This window comes from Phyllostomus discolor, chromosome 4 (assembly GCF_004126475.2).
Source record: "Phyllostomus discolor isolate MPI-MPIP mPhyDis1 chromosome 4, mPhyDis1.pri.v3, whole genome shotgun sequence".
Taxonomy (NCBI): domain Eukaryota; kingdom Metazoa; phylum Chordata; class Mammalia; order Chiroptera; family Phyllostomidae; genus Phyllostomus; species Phyllostomus discolor.
In genome coordinates, this window is record NC_040906.2 from 21,978,905 (window position 1) to 22,001,186 (window position 22,282).

At 38.8% G+C, this 22,282-nt stretch overlaps 1 protein-coding gene across 8 annotated transcripts in view; it reads right to left on the reverse strand.

Annotated features, from left to right (window-relative positions):
* The window catches only part of MAP2 (microtubule associated protein 2), a 258,015-nt gene extending 241,959 nt beyond the window's left edge, over positions 1-16,056 (reverse strand). For 5 of the 8 annotated variants that reach the window (XM_028508541.2, XM_028508545.2, XM_036022942.1 and 2 more), the window contains exon 1: positions 15,797-16,055. The gene's annotated coding sequence lies outside the window, so the exon portion shown is untranslated. Of the gene's footprint in view, positions 1-15,796 lie in introns of all 8 variants that reach the window. The other 3 variants (XM_036022921.1, XM_036022918.1, XM_028508554.2) reach the window with 2 other exon arrangements.
* Between the last annotated feature and the right edge of the window lie 6,226 nt (positions 16,057-22,282).

Genomic DNA, 22,282 nt, shown 5'->3' on the forward strand with positions numbered 1-22,282 from the left:
AGATCATGATTAAAGTATCGACCCAGTTCAAGATCTAATTTTAGACCAACAGCTCTGCTTCCCTACACATATTTCTAACTGCCTGGATTTAACTGCCTGGGATGTATGTGTATATCTGACCTGACAGCTCCATGAGATGTAATCCAAGACTTTTACTTACAAGATACTAATTAGTATTGCTAAATGTTCACTATATATTGTTTAGGAATACATTATCAATTTTCTTATTCAATGAGACTGAGCAATATAATCAAGCCTTGAGGAAAGACAAGAAGTATTGAATGTGATAGACATGTAAATTTCATATTTTAATGCCCAAGAAAGACTCATTTCTTTTATTTTTGAATAGCAGTGATGGAACAATTTAGAAAGTGTTATGATTCTTCATTTTTTCTGAAAATGTACTGCAGACTTACTAAACTCCAACTCTGTGCCTGACCCCGCTATGCGCTGCTTCCACAGACGCTATCACGGGTAACCCTATCAAGAACCTGTTGAGATTCGAACTATCTGAGGTGAAGAAAATGAGTCTGGGGCTTCAGTCTACCCAGGGTGGGGGGGAACAGGAGGCAATGCTGCTCGGGAGTGGGTGGTGAAGAGACTGGCAGCCTGATAAAAACACTTGGTTACCCAAAGTATTTGACTAAAATTAGCTCCCTGGATGGGAACCCAACATAGTAGAAATGAGTCCATTTCATCAAAGTAATCAATAGTGAAAGCTAAAGAGAATCACAAAGCATTGTTCAGTTCCACAAATAATTATTGAGTGAGTCATATATGCCAGGCACTCTGCTAGGTACAGGATCTGCAAAGGTGAACAGGCTACCTCCTCCTTAAATATCAGAGACAGAGAGAGAGAAATACAAAAGCCGATCTGGTTTTTAAAAATGAAAAGCAGTTACTCATGGGGGAAAAAACTACAGGGGGAAGAATAGAGCAAGCAGGCAGAGATTTACAGAAGTTTGGTAGTTCTGAAGGAGGCCAAAAATATAGATAGGGAGTAGAAGAAAATAAGATTAAAGAGACAGCAAATTTACAGATTTTCATGGCTTTCTAGGCGACGTTAAAAAGTCAAAGAAGAAAGGATTTTGAACAGAAGAGTGAACTGGATACATAGTTTAGAAATATCATTCAAATTCTCATAAAGACTGCAGTTAGTGAGAAAAGACTGTTGCTTCAGACAAAAGGAAAGAACCAATTCAATGAGAGTAGAGACAGAAGACGACACACACACACATTAATGTATACAGTTACATTTCCTTGCTGGCATTTGATTTTTTATTACAGAATCTTGATGTCTGATTGACACTGAATATTAAGATTAGAAGGTCATTTCAAGTGACATTCAAACCTGTATGAGTTACCTGTGGCCTTTCAGAGTTTCCCTGAAGCACTTAAATGTAAACAAAAATATAAAAACTAATTTATTTGTGAAAGCCCTTGGATTTAAAAGCTATTGTGGACTTTTGTCCTAGGGTTAATATAAAAAATCCTAGCCAAGCTCATGCATAATCTTTCTGTTTTGTTCCCATGTGTCTATTTTGTTCCCACTGACTGTCTGCATTGTATTCAGAGACCTCTGTCTTGATTCATAAAACCACATGAATTGAAATGCAACTCATGCCAGCACTGTAGCTCAATTTACAGGCCTGCTATGCTACCGAGGCAGTGACTTCCTAAGTTTCGTGCATGGTAATCTTGTGATTTGGATTCAGTCCCAGCAGAACTGAAGGTCTGTTCCTCGATGAATTCAACTGTCCGGAGTACTGGACAATCCACGGGCTGTGTCCACTTAGTTCTTGTAATTCACTCCCCTCACCGCCTTTCAGTTCATCATTCGTGACTGGTGCACAGTAGAAAACCTTCCCAAACACTTTTCTTATGTGATTGCACCGGTCATTGTCTGAAAAGAGAAGACTCTGATTGTTCCCTTTTGATAATTTACATTTTCATTCTGGTTCCGAAACAGCTGGCCTCTGCTTTGAGGAATGGCACAATAAATACTTTGAGCACACCTCTTTCTTCCTCCTTTCCTTTCCAAAGCCTCCTGTCTTCCAGAGATCTTACATAAAAGATGTTCTCAGATCTCAGATCGTTTAAATGAATATGTGTAGATCTGCAATTAATAAAATGTAAATGATTTATAAGAAGTGTTTTGCGCATAAAGCTGATCGATTGTTTTAAGACTTACAAAGAAACAAAACATGCTATCCCGCATATTAGTGAATACAATATTTTATTGTCTTTCTGCTGCAAAACATGTTTTCCAAAAACAGTTCTTTTTCCTTTTTAGAATCCACACCAGCTACATGAAGGGCAAGTATCTCCCAAGTGCGTAGATTCGCACCCATCTTTTCCTGAAGCCCCGCCTCAGTCTTATCTTCCCAACGGCTCTGATTATTTGTGTCGCTCAGTTTAACACAGAACCATACTCTGACTTGGGGCTTTTTTTAAAAGATTTTATTTATTTATTTTAGAGAGACGGGGAAGGGAGGGAGAAAGAGAGGGAGTATAACATCAGTGTGTGGTTGCCTCTAGTACACCCCATACTGGGGATATGGCCTGCAACCCAGGCATGTGCCTTAACTGGGAATCAAACCGGCGATGCTTTCGTTCACAGGCCTGCGCTCAATCCACTGAGCCACACAGCCAGGGCTTGGGTTTCTATTAAGGCATTCACCTATGTGTTTCTTCCCCCAAGCATTTTTATACCGTAAATTAGTGATAAAAGTGTTCATTTATAGCATGTTTAGTTATTCAAAAGATGTGAGACAGCCATCTTCCCCAATTCCATAAGAAGCTACTGGAGAGGAAGGGCGAAATCCCGTGTTCCTTTTTACTTCTAACGTGGCTCTTCACAGAAGGGGGCTCACAACTGGTTCTTAGTAACATTTGCTCAAGATGAAATAGGTGTGTTCACAAAGATAGACTTGTTTCTCTGAATGGTGCCTCCTAATTCCAGACACGAGAAAATGTATCTGTTCAGCATTCCAATCACTGAAATCTCTGCTGGGTGAACAGCCAGCTAACATTGACGAACTGATTTGTGCAAATGTGAATTAATGCAATGCAGTTCCAATGGACCACACAAGTAAAGCAGTCCTGGAGGTGGTTACATACATCCATTCATGTTGTAGATTAGGAAACTGAGACCCAGAGAGTCCAAAGGCTTTCCCAATGCCTCAGAAAGAGGGTAGTATACGAGTAATAAAGCTTTCCATGTCGTAAACAAAGACTAAGATTGGGTATTTTAGACAAATGGGATTTATTTTTTTATAATGGAGATGTTTTATAAAGGGATGTTTCTGATTCCTTCAGATCTTACCACCACCTCCCAAAAAATTATCATTTACTTTTTGGTATACACATAAGCCCAAACAAGTCTTATTAAATTGTGGGGGATTCTAAATTAGTTTCTCTAAAAACCATCCATTCATTCAAAAAGTATTGATCGGCACTCCCTTCATCCACATAATTTTTGGCAATAGGTGTATCTTAGAGATACTGTAAAAACAAGCAAAGAAAAATTATATAGTGACTAAAGTATCATATTCTCTACTTTAAAAATGAGACTACTGAATTTTTCAAAGATATCTACTTAAAATGTAAACAATTCTATGAAAATGTATACAGCTTACATACAGTGATATGGACAGACAAATCTAAACACAATGTAATGGAATAGTTTTTAATTTATCATGATAAAGTTATTGTGTAGGCTATAATAAACAATAAAATAAATGAGTCTGGAAGATATTATTCTCATTTACCTCCTCTTTCAAATACATTCAGGGCACTTCCCTTGTCTATGAGGTGACTTAGCATTGACTTAAAATTTTGTGAGTTGTTCAGCTTTATGTCCAGAAGGGCTAGTTACTTAATTTCAAGCTGTCTAAGCATGGTTGACATGACCCATAGATAACATATGTTTACATCCACCAGTGTTGCCTTTCTTGATGGAGCTGCAATTGTGGCATGTAGAGCGTTTTATTTACTCTTCCATTTCCTGAGAGAAAATGTATCATCCCCAAAAGACAGCTCTGATCTAACTTCCAGAGTCTTAGATTTAAAACAAAACAAAATATCTGTGAGATCTTTTGGCAACTATCCTCATTTGAAAGATAATAAAATAAAGGCCAAGGAGGTCATAGATTTTTATGTTTTGGTACGTCCTTTTTGAGTCTGTGTAGACAAGATTCTTTTTGTAAATCCTACGCACTCACACACACACACACTCGTGGAATCTTGTTGAAGGAACATGGGTTTGAATGAATGTGGGCTTCAGCAGTCGCAGGAGGCTGTGGAACTAGGTCATGGGGTGTGATGTCTTCCACAGGACAAAACAGAGCAGCGATGGTGAGGGCTTACAGAAGTGGCAATGCAAAGTGAAGTTGGAGTTATACAAAGTGGCCGCACTACGATTCCCCTCTCTTCTCCATTTCTTCCTCTCTCACCTCAGAAATGGAGAAGAAACTTTTATGGACCTCCAGTGATGAGTCATCATAACGTTCATGTACAATTTCAAATGTTTAACTTCTAAATTTTATCAACTTAAGTAGTGACAGAGTAAAACTCAGCAAATTACATGGAAGTGTAAAATGAATTTCTCATTAGGGAAAATTCTCTAATGAGTATAGGTTGTTCTAAAAGGGGTCCATTTCTGTTTTGTCATTCATAACTAATTGTATATCAGAGTTATCTCAAATTTGAAATACTGCTTTCTGTGTTAAACTGCATCCTGTCTTGTGGATACATGCACACCTAGATTTTATGAAGATGCTGTATAATAGAAAATCTGACCAGAGATTTACAGCTCTCTGAGCAGAGAGAGCTGTGTGATCATAAGGTTAATTTTCACTCCATTTTGAGGTCTCTGTTCTGACATAAGTCCAGAAATGGCCTATGCCACGCTGCCTAGGACAACAAGCACTTTTTGGAGCAGGAGCAATTCCAGACAGGCCTTGGTCCGAACGAGGGCTCCTCGGCTCACTGATGGAAATGGGTTCCCCACACACACTTTCTCTGCAGGCCTAAGGACCTCTGAGGTGCGCAATACCTGGGGAGAGGCGACTGCAGCTGTGTAGTTGTTCTCTGATATATTTTCCTCAATTTCTTGCTAGAAAAAGGATGCTGAATAAATTCAGGTAAGTTATTCCTACAATAAACTGTATTTTATCACAACATACAAAGTCATGGTTATTTCATATGTTGCAAGGTCTCTGGAGGTTGTTCTTGTATTTTTGACATGTTTTGTATACATGAGAAGTAACTCCACATAATACAGAAATACCAAGCCATTGCAATCTTGAAATAGTTATTTTAAGATAATAAAGAGGATGCTCTTAATGTTAAATATGCACACTCAGTTTACAGCCTTCTTTTCAAATCTGCTTTCCCAAACAGCTGACATCTACAATAAAATGTGATTTTTTTTTGCCATGGGAAATTCAAACTGAATTTGCTTTAAGAAAACATGATGCCATCTTTTCATCATGACTAATTTAGTACTATTTAGCGTGACTCTCTTGCTCATATTCGAGATACGTGGTATATTTCACTAAAGTAAAATTAGTACTTAATCATGCCCCTTATGGTCCCTGTACCTGAGCAACAATAACTACTAAAACCTGTCTGTCCATGTTTGGAAGGCCTGTCATCCCCTATTTTGTCTACGTTCTAGTCTGACTGAAATGCCACTTACCATTTCCAATGTTCTGGAACACTAAACCATACAAAACGATTACAGTGCGACAACTGGTCATCTAAAACACAAGTACCAATCAAGTGGAATAAAGCCCTGATTACCTAACTACCAGGGGCTTTCTAACTTATCTTTTCCTTGTATATTCTTCTGTCTATTTTTCCTAACTTCTAAAGAAGAACACTGACATTTCCCATGCCACTCTCCTTGATTATGATAAGAATCATTGCCAAGTCATACTGAATTAGTAACATTTTTCAGGCTAATGGTCACTTGAAGAGTTCTCTTGTCCTTTGTACCATTCCTATAAGGTCAAATTAATACTCTCAAATTAATTTAGTGAGAGTCAGAATCAGTCCAACTATTTAATTCTAATGCATTAACAAGACCTAATATTAAAATCAGAAGGCAAAAGTACATGAAGAGTATATATTAAAAAAACAAAACAAAAAACTCAAGACTCATAATTCATACACCATGAGTACCAGATTTTACTCTGCAGTGAGAAAACCTCATGTAGCATTCTGAAGAGAAAGAGAACAGTGTTTCAATATCTGAATTCTAATCCCCCAAATATTCCTGGGTCATGTATTCATAAAAGACAAAGCATTTGGGTTTTAGCAGTTTCTTACCAGACCACAGAGGTCCTGAGGGATGAAAAATTCTTTGAAAGGCACTTGTGATAACCACCACAGAGAAAGGTGTAGAAGCAACACACCCATGTCATTTTCTTAAGGGCGAAGGTAATAGATCTAATAAATGTTCTCTCACAGCATATTCACACAAAAGGTACAGTTTATTCCTGAGAAAAGCATCTCAGTTGTGGAAACAATAACAAAAGCAATGCCATCTGCCCTGATTTAACAGCAGAACATAGCTGAACTGCCACCCCCTTTACTCCTGGAAAGTAGGAATTCTCCCATCACAGACTTTAATTAAAAGTGTGTCTCTAGTGAAAATATAAAATTCAGATTTATTTATAGACTGCCTTGTTCTCAAAAAAAACACAAGACAAAGAGAAATCATAAGAAAATAAAGTGTGAAAAAGTCAGTATGTGAAATACGTACCACAGGTTCTGCACAGTTACTTAAAGTGGGATACAACTTTATTCTGAGGTTACTAGAGGTCAAGAAAAAAAATAAAACACATTCAGCACCTACATGACAAGGCCAAGCCAGTGGTTTAAGGCAAGGTCTCCGGTTTCTGATCTGCTCTGATGTGAGAAAGATCTAAAGAGTCCCTGCATAGGTCATCCTAAGGGGAAATACAGAACACTTGTCCTTACATAGTCTTCATGTACTTACGACCTCTCGAACGTATGGTACGGCTACTATAATTTCAAAGACATTTTCTAGATTCATGTTCAACCATGACAATATGTGCCAGGTGTTGGCAAACTACAGTCCATAAATCAAATGGGCCTGTCATCTGGTTTTGTAAATAAAGTTTTATCGGAACACGGCAATACCCACTGTTTGCATATATTGTTTATGGCTGCGTTCTTGCTACAAGAGCAGAAGAGGATAATTATGAGAGACTGTCTATAGCCCACAAAGCCTAAAAAAGTTTTCTGTCTGGCCCCTTACAGTATGGCTTGCCAACCCCTGCCACAGGATATTAGTTATAAAGATATTAAACATGTTTAAAATACAAATATTTAAAATCAAATATGTATCTAACAACAATGCTTGTAATATTTTTCAAGAAAATCTGCATTTACTTAGATATACACACACACTGATTTTCAATAACTGGTTATACAATTAATTTGTGAAGTCATGTAGTATATTTCCAACATGGCCTAGCAATCGGAGAAGTTGAACTGAAACTGGTCCTTATTTCTTTGCTTTATCCTCCAAAGCCAATGTCCTTTTAAAAATACTTACTTTGCACGCACATGACATAACCCCAATAAGAACGCAAACTACGCACTGGCTGCAGTTCTTCGTGGATTCTAACTCTCGGCTCTCTCAAGTCCGTCTTCCAGAAGATGTCAGAGTTGGCATTCCTCACTCGACCATCCCTATCGATGTCTCCCACCTCCATTCTTCCGTATTGATATTTTCTGAATTGCTTGTGAAAGCGCCTGCAACTACGGCTCCCAAACAAAACCCTTAGTCTCTCACTCTAAACAGGCTGGTGCCTCTATGCCACATCACATGCAGAAATTCTAGACCTGCCACTAGGTCCTCTCAAACTGGTCTTACAAATTTTCACCGCATTCTTCATGCCACTCCCCAGGTCAAAATCCTTCCCTGACTGCAGTAGACTTATGACAAAACCTAAACTACTAATCCCAGTATTTAAGGACCTCTAAAATACAAGACCATCCACCCATCCTACTCTTCTCCAAAAAGAAGTTGTCCTTTGCAAGCCATCGGGTATGCCCTGCTCTGGGTCACCTTAGTGCTTTTGCTCTTTTCCACTTTAACTGGGCACTTTTCCAAATGCAGCCACTCATGCAGCCTCCCCCATGTCCTGCTTCCCACCTGAAATCTTTAGCTTCTGCACAGGCCCTCCACTGAATACATGTGGCACTGATAGGACATACTATTCTTTCAAGATCACCATGAGATTGGATAAGCTTGCTAATTTCTCAGGAGATGTAGGCCACTGCCCTAAGAAACAAATATGTGTTACTCTGTTACATCATGTATTTGTACATGTCAGTACCTTGTTGGTTGTTGCTTGGCACCTGGCCTTGTTTACTACTGAAGCTGTTGTGGGAAAAGAGCCAAAGAATACATTCATATTGAAACTGCAACGATGCCTGTGAATACTTTCCTCAAAGATTTGTACTTTTCTGCTTAGATTTGTTTGTTTTTAAAAAAAAAAATTCAGATACAAAAAGACTACAAGGGGTTAAAGTTACTTATACATGTAATTCTCCATTATCCAAAGACAATGACACACTTTAGGTTGTCTATGTTCAGACCAAGTTAACAAAAGTCTAATCTTGTATCATTGACTTCTGATTTTTTTAAATCACTTCTCTCTTGTGATTTAACATTTTTGTGAATAAGATACAGATATAGCTACAGGGATTTAGAAGATATAATTAATCTTTGAAAGCTTTTATGAGATTTTCATAAAAGTTCTCCTCCTACTAGAAAAGTCAGAATACACCGCAAGTCAAATAAAATTAAAGCCCATTACCATGGTCAAAAGGAACGCCATGGGCTGCCACCTGCCTTCTGCTCTGATCTACTGTCCCGTACCCGCTACCCCATTCACTAGGCTCTGGAGCCACTGGCCTGGTATTTGTTTCTCAAATACTCCAGGCTTCATCCTGCTTTTGCTATTCCCTGTGGCTTGTTATTCCTGTGCCTGACTAGTGATCATTACTCACGTCTCCAACGGCAGCCTATCCCATCCCAGACAAGCTCTACTATATGGTTTTGTTTCCTATTCTTCATAGCATTTTCTCTGTCTGAAATGTACATTCCTTTATTGGTTTGCTTGTTAGTTTCTGTCTTCTGCTACTAGAATGTAAGCTCCCTAAGGGCAGGAATGTATATGGTTTATCTCAGTATCATACACATTCAGAAAAGATTCTGCTGTATAGTAAGGATCCAACAACTATTTTTAAGTAAATAATTGAATGATTTATGGACCATGAAATTAGAAATACTTAGGGCTCACTAGCCTGATATTTAGGTGGAAGATAGGGAGTGAATCTTTCATGAGAATGTTTACTAAAAGGTATTATTTTAATTCTTTATGGATCACTTAGATTTTCAGACTATCTAATTCAATAAACCACATCTAAGAAAAAGAACATAGACTATCTGATTTTGAAAGATCTGCTTTTATAAGTGTAGATTTTTGATGCAATTAAGATGGGTTTTTTCCCTGTACTTACGGCTCAAAGGAAAGACACTTTGGGGGAAGACAACACGCACAGCCCATTCTTTCCCAAGTGTGCACAACAACTATTTTAGAAACGCCGCTCCATCTGCTCAGTGACAAGAGTACTCCAGTTCTGACGGGTGACTGAACACATCCCTCACACATTTAGAACGTAACATGGACCTCAGAACATCATCTCTAACATCCTCGAACGGAAGAGTGACATTAGAGTTCCTTCATTCCCTAGATAGTGGCAGAGTTTCAGTTTTCACTGACTAGGAACATGTTTCTCTTTAAATATTTACGCATGGTTTCTGCTTAATTTCTTTCCTCCAAGATGCTCTTCATGCCTCTCAAATACTTGTCAACTTAACACTCTGCAAAGGCCTAAGCAGCCTGGGTGCAGGTAAACCTCTTCTGAACACAACGACCATGGAAATGCCTGTTATGTAAATGACTGTCTCCTTGGAAGAAGCAAAAAACACAACAGCAGCAGCAACAACAACAACAGCAACAACAACAACGGCAACAACACCAGAGGGAGGCAGAGAAGCAGAAGACTGACGGGGTAGGAAAAGAAGAGGAAGCAGGCACCAGCAGAGGCCGGCAGCTTTTCTAGCTTAGTTCCTTTTCTCTAAAAATGTGAAAGCGGAGGGATACACAAAAGGAAAGCTATTTTTGAGAACATTTCGTGGTTCTATAGGTCAGAAAAAAGTTTCAACCTGGCTATTTTTGTTGGCTTCCCCTTGTACGTAGAGCCAAGTTTAAACAGGGATGCAGTCAATCTGGAGGCATCAGTGTGGACAGTTCAAGTTCAAAACAAAAAGAAAGCTCCTTTGCTTTCCAAGTGCCTGGAGTCTGGGCACACTTCCCCAAAGAGTTTAAACCTCTATCCCAAGAGATCCAAACCGCAGGAATAGCCCTGGAGCAAAAGCCTTGTCAGCGTTCCCAGGATCAGGTTTAGTCTCACCACTTTCGGTAGTGTGGCTGGCACGCAGCTGGCTGGAATGGTTTTAGAATTGAGTCCCTCCCTCTTTTATATTCATGCGAAAGTCACAGGTGAGTCACCTCACCCTACCCTTCGCTCAGGACCAGGAATATAATCAGCATTGGAGCAGAATCAAAGTCAAATGGTTCTTCACTGCCACCCCTACCCAAGAACTAAACTTGGGTGTAAACTTAAAAAAAAAGAAACCAAGCTAATAACATTTCTTCCTGAATTTAGAAAGGCCTTCTAGAGAAAGGAAGCATGATCAAAGACTGGAAATACCAAAAAAAAATTATTCAAGGCTAGAGGATTTAAAAGTCAAGATCAAAGAAAGGACCGAGAGGGATGGAGACCCAAGGAAGAGGAGAAGGCAACATCAAACTGCATGTTAAACAAGAGATAAATATAGTAGAAAATAAATTTCATATAAAAATAGCAGGCCATAGCTGCATTTTCTAATGGCTACTTTTTCTTTCTTCGCCAATACAAATTAAAAAGGAGCAAAGGAAGGAAGAGAAAAAGGTGAGAGGGAGGGAAGAAAAAAAGAAAAGAGGGCCGGGATAAGTCAGCCTGTGTAATCTTACAAGTAAAATTATTTCTTCTAAAAAGCTAAGACTATACTTTCTGGGATCATTTCTACAGCTCGTTACTAAAAAGCTTAACATAACAAAAAGCAAAAAACATATAGAAATACGCCCAATCTGGTGTGTTTTAATGAAAAACAAATTGTTTAAACGTTCCCAAAGTCCACAATATAAACTTAACAATCAACCGAAAAAGGAAATCTTGAGCTTTTATTTTGCCTAAATTTCCACAGAATTTCACTAAAGTATGTAAGTAAAAATATGTAAGGAAGCTGTAATACGCAAAGGAAAGATTATCTCTCTCTTGAACAGGAAGAAATTAAGTTCAAAGATTAGATTCAAAGTGTTTTTCATTAAAAGTCAACTAGTTGTACCCATATTGTTTTAAAATTTTAATTCACTGCAGAATTGCTTCCAAGAAGCATTCTTAGTAACTTTTATAAGGAAACACCTATGACCATTGTTCAAAGTAATGACAGGGGAGGATATGCACAAAATATTATGCTGAGGTACAAAAGCAAAACAGATGTCTTCCCTCTCCACCCGCTTAGATAAGCCTCATCTCCATCCTAAGTGGACAATTAGCAGCAGCTGAGAATCTGCATTTGTTCATCATCTCCCACTACCCTCACGCACCCACCCAAAACTTTCCCACAGACCCTCTCCCTTGATTTTGGCCCTTTCTATACCACTTCTTACTTTGTAGTTCTTTAACCACTTTGATGCCTGGAATAAACTCCTGGGACTGATACATCCTTGAGAATATCAAAAGTTGTTTCTCCAAAACACTCTGAATTGGAATTTTCATGTGCTAGCCCCCATTTAATGACGTGTTCTACAGCTGACTAAAGCGCTAGAGAGATGGTTGGTGCTTGCATTACATATGCGTCTGTGAACATATATATACTCAAAGAATGTTAGAGTTTATCATTCTCTGACTTAAATGTATATATGTGAAATAAAAAAGCTAGGCATACCTTAGGACATTTTTTTAATTTTTAATTTACTGATTATTTATTTATTTATTTATTTTTGGAAACACAGGAAGGGAGGGAGAAAGAGAGAGAGACAGAAACATCAAAGTGTGAGAGACACACTGACTAGCTGTCTTTCACACGCCTCCGACAGGGGACCTGGTCTGCAACCCAGGCATATGCCCTGACAGAGAATTGAACTGGTGACCTTTTGCTTTGCAGGCCGGAGCTCAATCCACTGAGCCACACCAGCCAGGGCACAATTTAGGACATTTATATAACTTAGGCAATGCATAAAAGCCTGCTTTTGAGGCCCTAAAACATTATCTCCATGTCTGAGGGCAGTCCCTTGTACTGTGAGTCGTATCTTATAAGACCACAGCTACTCAGAGAAGGCTACATCTTATAAAACAAACAAACCCTTCCAATTTTATCGGGAAATTCCCTCACATTGTAAATTTCTATTTTTACTATGCTTTTTGTGATGTTAACAAGCCTTTTAGAAAAATTAATTTTACTTATAAGGTCATATAGCTTGAGAGAATTAAAGCAGCAAAAAGAATTAACATATCTGAGAGAATCAGATATGACTCAAAGAGCTTAACCGCACCTTCAACTCAAGTATCAGAGATAAAAGAGTATATGACTATTTCAGAATGTTATCAGATTTATGCACTTACTAATGACTTACCTAAATGGCTACTTTTAGCACTAAGAAGTATAGTATTGAGGTGGAGGTAGTGTTATCATCTACTGTAAATGTTACTTAAGATCCTTTATCTTAATCTGTCCAAAGGAAATTAAGCATTAAAACAATTCATTAGCGTAATCAACTTGAACAGTAAAATCCCCAAGCTGGTTTCATCTGGTCCAGTTCACCTGGATATCAATGAATAATTACATATTTTATGTATAAATCTAAGCACTTGTAATAATCATTTAATTTTAAAGTCCAACTATGTAACTAAAGTTCTCAAAAATCACAGCAGTCCAGTCTGTTATCTAGTTGCTAGTAAAATTCAACACTAAATATGTATTTTAAGAAAACACCCAAAAACACACCAAATGAGTATTTTTCTTCCTTCTCCCTCCTAATATTTAGAAAATTTGCAAATTGATTTAAGTCAAACGTGGTAAAGGAATGAAGTTACTCCTTGGGGCTTAGAGGATTCTGTGCCAAGTTTCATTTTTGGCTGCATATTTTTTACCAAGTTCTTTTACCCTGAAAAGAAATACACAAAAGAGAAAATATCCCTTTAACCTCAGGAGAGCAGCATTCCTAGAGGCTGCTGTGGGAGGAGGAGGGCTTTTGCCTGGAGATGGGTGTGCTCCCAGTGTTTGGTTTCCACTGAGAGGATGCCTGCTCTCTCAATGAATCTGAAGTAGCTACGGTGATGAGGTAATGGCTGTGCCAGTTTCACTGGGTCATACTCTCAGCACATTCTTTCTCTTTCTCCTCCCTGAGAAGGTGCTGTAAACAAGTCATCCCGAGAGAGTTGCTGCAGAGAATGAACAAATCCTAAACTTGAAATTCCTGAGAACACTGGCACTGCTTGTGGTAGTCTAGACACCAGGAGCTTAAAGCAGCACAGGCAGCCAGGAAGAAACAGGTTATTTGACAAGGAGATGGGATGGGGGGATAAGAGGGGAAAGAAACAAAGAAAATAAAAATAAGTATGATCCAAATACTTTTTAAAAAAAAAAAAAAGCTCAAGTTTTACATTGCTTAGATCGCCAGATTCAAACAATTTTCTACTTTATGAGGTTTAAAAAATTTTTTCAGAAATTAAATATTATAGCAAACTGTGAAAGAGAACAAATTAAAATTCAGTAAACCATGTGCCACTGATCCTACAGGCACAATAGCTCTGATAGCATGCAAATCACGAATACGGATGTAAGCCTATGGTAATCAGGTAAAATTACCAGAAATCTATGTTAAAATACACACACAAATATAATATTCTTTACTGAAGAAAAGAAATGCCTTTCATCTTCTCTTGGTGGGAGGATGCTTTTGGGCATGAGGTGGGACGGGTGAGTGAGAGACCCATGATTAACAAATTCACAAAGATTTCTACCAAAATACAGAGATGCCTATTGCTCCGTTAAATGGGTGCTTTGTGCCACAGTCAGGCTAAAGAATGTAACCTTCCTCTTGGGCATTCTAAAGAGCTTTTATTTATTTAATCTACTTCATGGCCCAAAGAAATTATAATTACACACAGTAAAACGAAAGGGTGACAGAGCCACGCTTTATACTGGGCCATACCTGCAGCTCAAGCATGGGACATTTTGCATAATATGGCTCACATAAAAGGCTTTGTTCTCCATCGCCTCACTGCGGCTGCAAACCTCAATTTCACTTTGTTGTCACTGCCTCTCCCAGAGTGATCATTTTTAAATAAATAATACCTTTAGCGCTGAAGTTAGTTCCTTACCAACATTTAATAATCCCTCTGCCTCACACTCGAAATTATATCCCGCCAACAATATTTTTTGTTCTGCACTACATATTTCATTTACACCATAATTCCCAAACCCCAAAAGATAAATTTTAAAAGATTTGTCTTTGACATATCCACCCTCTTTTGTAATATCATGTATATAGAGTATTACATATGTGTATGTGTATGTGTGTGTGGTATGCACAAGCACACGCGTGTGCATGAATGTGTACGTATATGCCTTTAAACAAAAACCTGTCACATTGTGTCAGTTTTAAAGAGCCTAAGTCCTCAGGTTACAAACAGGCTTGTTGCTAATGAAAGGTTTTTATTTCCTGACAAAATCCTGGAGCCCCGACACTAGGCAGTATAACATCAGTTTCCAGTTTGCAAGGATGATTTTTTCTGACCCTACATGCTTTACTACCCCCACCCACCCACCCACCCAAACACACACCTCCCCACTCCGCTAAAGCACACTTTCTTTAAATGTCCATTCTTAAACAAAGAGGAAGTTGGGGGAGGAAGGCACCCCGCAACACAGCCCCAAAAAAGGACTTTAAAAAAAGCAAGAAAAATGAAAGAGTAGATGCAGCTTTCCACCCATTCCACAGCAGTTTAAAAAGGAAGACTATGTGGATGCTCAAGCTCATCCAGATTCATTTTCGTGTGTGTCCCGCCCTGCAACCCAACCAGACATTGATTTTTCATTTTCCTAAAATTGTAAATATTTATCAATCTTCCTTTCCAGCTGTCTCTGGAAGAATAACAGGGAAAATGATTTCAAATGGACCAGGCTCCTAACTCAGTCCTCTGTGTGCATTCTCTGCAACTAGATGGACAGAACACTCCTCTACCTCGAAATCCTTTTTTCCCATTATCTTTTTATAAGTCACGCCTCGTCTTTCTACACTCAGGTAATATTAGCTCTCAAGATAGGTATCCTAATGCGATGTAAATTTCCGGGCGTTTCACAGTGGTACCTACCAAGATCGCCCACTCTTCTGCTAATCTAGGGCCCAGGTAACAGCGGCCGGTTCCCTCCTCCGTAGTGACACCTGGACCGGCTGGGCCTGCAGCCTCTGCCAGGTGGGAGAGACAGCTGGGCCAACCTGTGCCGGCTCCCAAGGCACCGCGGGCGAGACGCCCCACTTGTCCACTCCCACCCTATTCCTAGCTGAGGCTCCCTCCACGCGGGGAAGGAGGCAGTAGAGGCGCCTTATATAGAACCACAGGTGGGGACGGCTCTTACCTGGGCGCTGACACTGGATGCACCGCGGTCGCCGCTGCCGCCGCTCACGGCCCGAGGACCTAAAGCCCTCCGGAGGAGAGCAGCGGGAGACGGGGCAGGGGAAGGAAGAGGACAAGGAAAAGATGAAGAAAGGAGCTGAAGGGAAGAAAAGAAAAAGGAGGAGGAGGGGAGGAAGATGCTGCTGCTGCCACTGCTGCCGCCGCCGTCCCAGCCCGGGAGCCCGCGCAGCCCCAGCGTCCAGCCCAGTCTGAGCGCCGCCCCCGCCGCCCGCACCCGGCGGCTGCCAGCCCCGCCCCGCCCCTCGCGCCCGCCCCCCTCTGGTCCCGCCCGACTCTGCCACCGCCGCAGTGTCCGGGAGGGGGAGCGCGACAGCCACGCCCCCTGCCGCAGCCAGCCCGCCGCCCTGCGGGAGCCACGAGGGTGGCAGCTTCACAGCGCCTGCCAAGCCACGGCCACATGCGGTCCTGGGTGGGGCGGGGGGGAGGGCCTTCCAGAGAATTTCCTTTCCACCACCACCAGCCAAGGGACACCCACACCCTCGGGACAGAGGCCCCCAGAGGACTTTCTTCACCTACGTCCTTAGGGAAGTCAGCTTTGGAGTCCCCCACAGACACCTCTCCTTTCCTTTCTGTGTCACTGTGGGGCAGGGGCTCCTGCCACTCCTCTGTGGACAAGGCTCACTGGCCTTGCCTCCACAATGCTAACTACAGTTGCATCCGGAAACGACAGAAGAAAATTGGGGAAACGGGAGAGAAAAGAACACCTAAACGACCAATAGCTGAGGGTGTGGAGAATTCTAGACCTAGTTCTGTCCACTAATCAGACTCATTCATTTATTTATCCATTCAACAAATGTTCAATGTAATCAATTATGTATCAGCCCTTGTTCTAGACACTATGGAAACATCTGTAAATGAAAGAGAACGCCTCACAAACAAACAAACAAAACTACTGTATTCATGGACCTTGCAGTCCAAAGAGCCAGCCAGGTGTATGATCACTTTCATCTAACTGTCAGTGTCTGCCTGCGTCAAATGAAGATTTAATAAAATGTCAGCCCTGCCCCTCTGGCATGTTTACTATGGTGATATAATTAGATAACAAGGAAGGGTGTGAAAAATATGAAGAGTGATACAAATGCAATAGAGAGCACAAAAAATGTTGACTTTGAAATGTCATGTAAGAAATTCATCTCCTAAAAACACTTGAAAGTGTACTGAGAAAACAGATGATTCTTTACCATGGAACGTTCAGATGAGAGAATAGCACTTTACTGTAAGGAAGAGAGGGGAAATGTGACTTAGAATTGCTTCAGATTGAGTACTGTTTCATGGTTGGCCAAGATGGTGAGGTGTGGCGTGCCAAGCTTCAATAACACTGATTAAACAGCAGTAATAATTTGATTTTGTCCCCAAAAGCAGCCATGGAGTCACGGAACCATTAAACATGAGAGAGTTGATTTCTTGGGCATTTGCTCCAATTTCCTCAATTTTCACATGGAAAAAGAGATGCAATCATGGGATTAGAGACTATAACAGAGGAAGATCTGAAAGCTTGCATCCAGAGTCACACCCATGCTCTGTGTATGCTGTTTCCTTCCACCCAGCTTTATCCCCTTTCCCTGGGACACTTTCAAGGAGGTTGGAAGTATCAGGGCACACCCAAGTGGCAGGGAGTTTGGAGGAGTTAAGGCTCTTCCTCAGGAGGAGGTGTTAAGAGACCATGAAATGATATATAGTATATGGATGGAAGGAAAGAATAAAAGTCCTGCTAGAGTGTTAGCGGCTGGCATTCAAGACCTGGCATGCTGCTGCAGATACTCATTGAAAGTACCTCTCCAAACCTATCTAGTCAATTATTGAGTGTTTCTCAATTTCTATTAGTTTTGTGCTATTTGACATGAGAACCAGATTCTGAAAGGAAAGTGCTCCTTCCTTCACTTCAGGCGGAATTTCCCTGGGACTGCATCAACTCTGAGCCTTAAGGTAGACAGACACAAATTCAGACACTGAACACCATCCTGCCCATCCTCACTGTCTGCAAACCACAATACTGTTCCGATTATTCTAGCTTTATAGTCACTCTTAAAATTAGGTATTGCAAGTCCTACAGTCTTATTCTTCCTTTTCAAAATTCTTTTGAATTGTCAGTCCTTTGCGTTTCCGTATAAATTGTGGTGCCAACTTGTCCATTTCTGTAACAAGGGTGTTTTTAAATTAAAATTGTGTTGAATTTGTAGATCAATTTTTGGCAGAATTGCCATCTGAACAATATTGAGGCTTCCAATCTGTGAACATGGTATAGCTTTCTGTTTATTTAAGTCTTCTTGAGGTTTTGTTAATTGTTATTATCAGGCTTTATTTCTCAGAGTGGTTTTATGTTCATAGAAAAATTGAATAGAAAGTACAGAATTTCTGATAGATTTCCTTGCCCCCTGCCCACAGTTTCCCCTATTATTAACATCTGCATGGATGTGTTACATTTGTTACAATTGGTGAACTGACCTTGAGATATTTTTATTAATAAAGTCATAGTTTAGTTTAGGTCTCAGTCTTGGTGTGGCTTTGGGTTTTGTTGTTGTTCTTGTTGTTTGTTTTTTAACTGAGAATTTTTTTTTAAAGATGGTTCATCTTTTTAAAAATTTTTTAATTTATTTATTTTTAGAGAGGGAAGGGAGGGGGGAGAGAGAGAGAAAGAGAGAGAGAGAGAGAGAGAGAGAGAAACATCAATGTGGGGTTGCTGGGGACCATGGCCTGCAACCCAGGCATGTGCCCTGACTGGGAATCGAACCTGCGATGCTTTGGTTTGCAGCCTGCGCTAAATCCACTGAGCTATGCCAGCCAGGGCTGCTTTGGGGGTTTTGATAAATGCATACGGTCATATATCCACCATTACAGTATTATACAAAATAGTTTCACTGCCCCCCAAACCCCCTGTGTCTATTTATTCCTCCTCTCCTCCTTGTCTTCTCCCTGCCCGATATCATATAGTTGAAATCATACAGAACATAGCCTTTTCAAACTGGTTTCTTTCATTAGCAGTGAGCATTTAAGATTTCTTCTTTTGATAGCTCATTTCTTTTAATCACCAAAAAATACGTGATTGTATGAATGCGCCAGTTTATTTATCTAATCACCTATTGAAGGATATCTTACTTGCTTCTAATTTTTGGCAATTGTGAGTAAAACTGCTATAAACATTCAAATTTTTGTGTGGACAAATGTTTTCAACTCAGTTAGGTAAATACTTAGGGACACTATTGCTGGGTTTTATAAACAGACTATGTTTAGCCTTGTAAGATACTGCCATACTGCCGTTCAAAGTGGTTATACCTCCCCACCAGCAATGAATGAAACTTTCTGTTGCTTCACATTCTTGACATCATTTGGTGTTGTCAGTGCTATGGAGTTTATTCTTCTTGATAGGTGTATACTTGTACCTCATTGCTGTTTTAATTTGCAATTCCATAATGACATGTGATTTTGAACATTTTTTTCATATCTTTATTTGCCACTGGTGTGTCTTCTTGTTGCAGTGTCTATTCAGATTTTTGGTCCATTTTTAAAAATTGAATTGTTTTCTTATATCAAGCTTTATGTGTTCTTTGTATGTTTTGGATATTAGCCCTTTATTAAAGATATGTTTTGCAAATATTTCCTCCCAGCCTCTGGCTTATCTTTTCATTCATTTAATACTGTCTTTCACAGAGCAGAATTTTTTAAATTTAATGAAGTTCACCTCATCAATTTTTATTTCATAGATCATGCTTTTGGTATCCTATGTAAAAACTCATTGTCAAACCTAAGGTTACTAGGATTTTTTTCCCTATGTTGTCTTTTAAAGCTTAACAGTCTTGTGTTTTACATTGGTCAGGCTGCTAAGATAAAAATACCAAAAACTAGATGGTCTATAAACAACAAAAATTTGTTGTCGGCCATTTTGGAGGTAGAACAGCCAAGAGCTGGCACCAGCAAATTCAGTCTGCTGAGAGCCTGCTTGGTCACGGATGGCAGCTTCTTATTGTGCCTTCACATGGGGGAAGAGGGAAGGGGGGAGGGAACTTTCTCTGCCACTTTTATTAGAGCACAAATCCCATTCATAAAGTCTCCACCCTCATGACATAAGCATCTCTCCAATTCCCACCTCTCAATACCACCACATTGGGAATTAGGTTTCAATATATGAATTTTTGGAGAAGCACAAATATTCTGTCTATAAAAAGGTCTATTACGCATTTTGAGTTGATTTTTGTGAAAGGTCCATGGTCAGTGATTAGATTTATTTTTTTGCATGTGCATATCCAGTAGTTCTAGCACCATTTGCTGAAAAGACGACCTTTTTTCCATTGCATTGCCTTTGCTTCTTCAACAAAATTCAATTGACTATATTTGTGTGAGTCTATTTTTGGGCTCCCTATTCTGTTCCATGTGTCTCTTTGTCTGTTCCTTGCCAAAGCTACACTGTCTTGATTACTGTAGCATTAAAGTCTTGATGTTAGGTAGTGTCAGTCCTTCAACTTTGCTCTCCTTCAATACTGTGTTGGCTGCTCTCGGTCTCTTTCCATTCCATACAAATTTTAGGATAAGTTTGTCCATAGCCACAAAGTAACTTGCTGAGATTTTTGACTGGGATTGTACTGAACCTACGGATCAAGTCCGGAAGAACTGACATCTTCACGATATTGAGTTTTCCTACCCATTTACTTATGTCTTCTTTGATTTCCTCAGTGAGAGGTTTTTATGTTTTGTTTTGTTTTGTTTTTCGTTTTAGTCATTTAGATCTTACACATATTTTGTTAGATTTATACCTAGGTATTTCAGTTTTTTGGTTCTAATGCAAATAATATGTTTTTAATTTCAAATTCCAATTGCTCGTTGCTATGTATAGGAAACAAATTGGCATCTGTATGTTAACTTTGTATCCTACAGCCTAGCAATAATTTCTTATTAATTCCAGGAATTTTTTGTCTATTTTTGGTATTTTTTACACACATAATCATGTCACCTGAAAACAGAGCGTTATTTACACCTTCCCAATCTGTATACCTTTTCTTTTCCTTTCTTTTCTTTTCTATTCTTTTCTTTCCTTTTGTTTTCTTTTCTTTTCTTTTCTCTTTTCTTTTCTTTTCTTTTCTTTTCTTTTCTATCTTATTGCATTAGCAAGGACTTCCAGTATGATATTGATCAAGAGAGGTGAAAGAGGATATCTTTGCTTTGTTCCCAACTTTTGAGAGAAAGCACCCAGTTTATCACCATTAAATGATGTTATTTGTAGATATTTATTATCAAATTGAGAAAGTTCTCTAAGTTTGTTAAAAGTTTAGGTTGTGAATAGGGGTTTGATTTTATAAAATAATTTTCTTACATCTATTTAATATAATCATATGATTTTTCTTCTTTGTCCTCTTGATTTGACAGGTAAAATGTGATATGTTTGCTCTTTCAATGTTAAAACAAATATATACATTGTGGATTCAATTTCCTAATATTTTGTTTGCATCTGTGTTCATGAGAGATATTAACTATAGCTTTCCATTTCTTATCATTTGTCTCTGATTTTGATATTAAAATAATGCTGACCTCATAGAATGAATTGAGTTAGAAATGTTTCCTTCTGCTTCTACTTGCTGGAACACATTGTACAATATAAAATTGGTGTAACTTACTATTTTAAATATTTGGTAGAATTCACCAGTGAAACCATCTGAGTCTGTTGCTTTTTGTTAATTATTTGTTAAATGTACTTAGTAAATATAGGCCTATTCAGATTATTTGTTTCTCCTGTGTGAATTTTGATAATGTCTTTCAAAGAATTGGTCCATTTGGATATGTTATTAAATATGTAGGCAAAGAATTGTTTTAATATTCTTTCATTTCCTTTTAATATCCCTGGGCTCAGTAGTGATGGCACCACTCTTATTCCTAATATTAATAATTTTTATCTTTTCTCTTTGCCTTAGTTAATATGCCTAGTGGTTTATCAATTTTATTGATATTTCCAAAGAACAAAATTTGATTTTTGTCAATTTTCTCAATTACTTTCCTGTTTTTAATTGCATTGATTTCTGCACTGGTTTTTATTATTAATGTATGCATTCAATATATATTTATATATTTATGTTTAACATATTTAACAGTTTTGCAAATATGTTTTTAAAAATTTTTGCACCTATGGTCACAAAGGATAGTGGTTGGTAGTTTTCCTTTTTCTAAAATCTTTGCTTTTCTAAATCAGTTGTTTCCAACTTGTAAAATAATTTTTCCTTCTTCATCTATTTTTTAAATGTATAAAATTAGTGATACTTTCCTAAATGTTTAACAAAATTTAGCACTGAAGTGAAAAGAGTCTGAAGTTTTGTTTATGGGAAAGTTTTTGTAATGAATACAATCTTCCTTATTAAATAGGACTATTTAAATTTCTTGTTTCTTCTTGAATGAGGGATAATTTGTGCCTGAAGAACTTGCCCATTTTATATAAATTATTGTC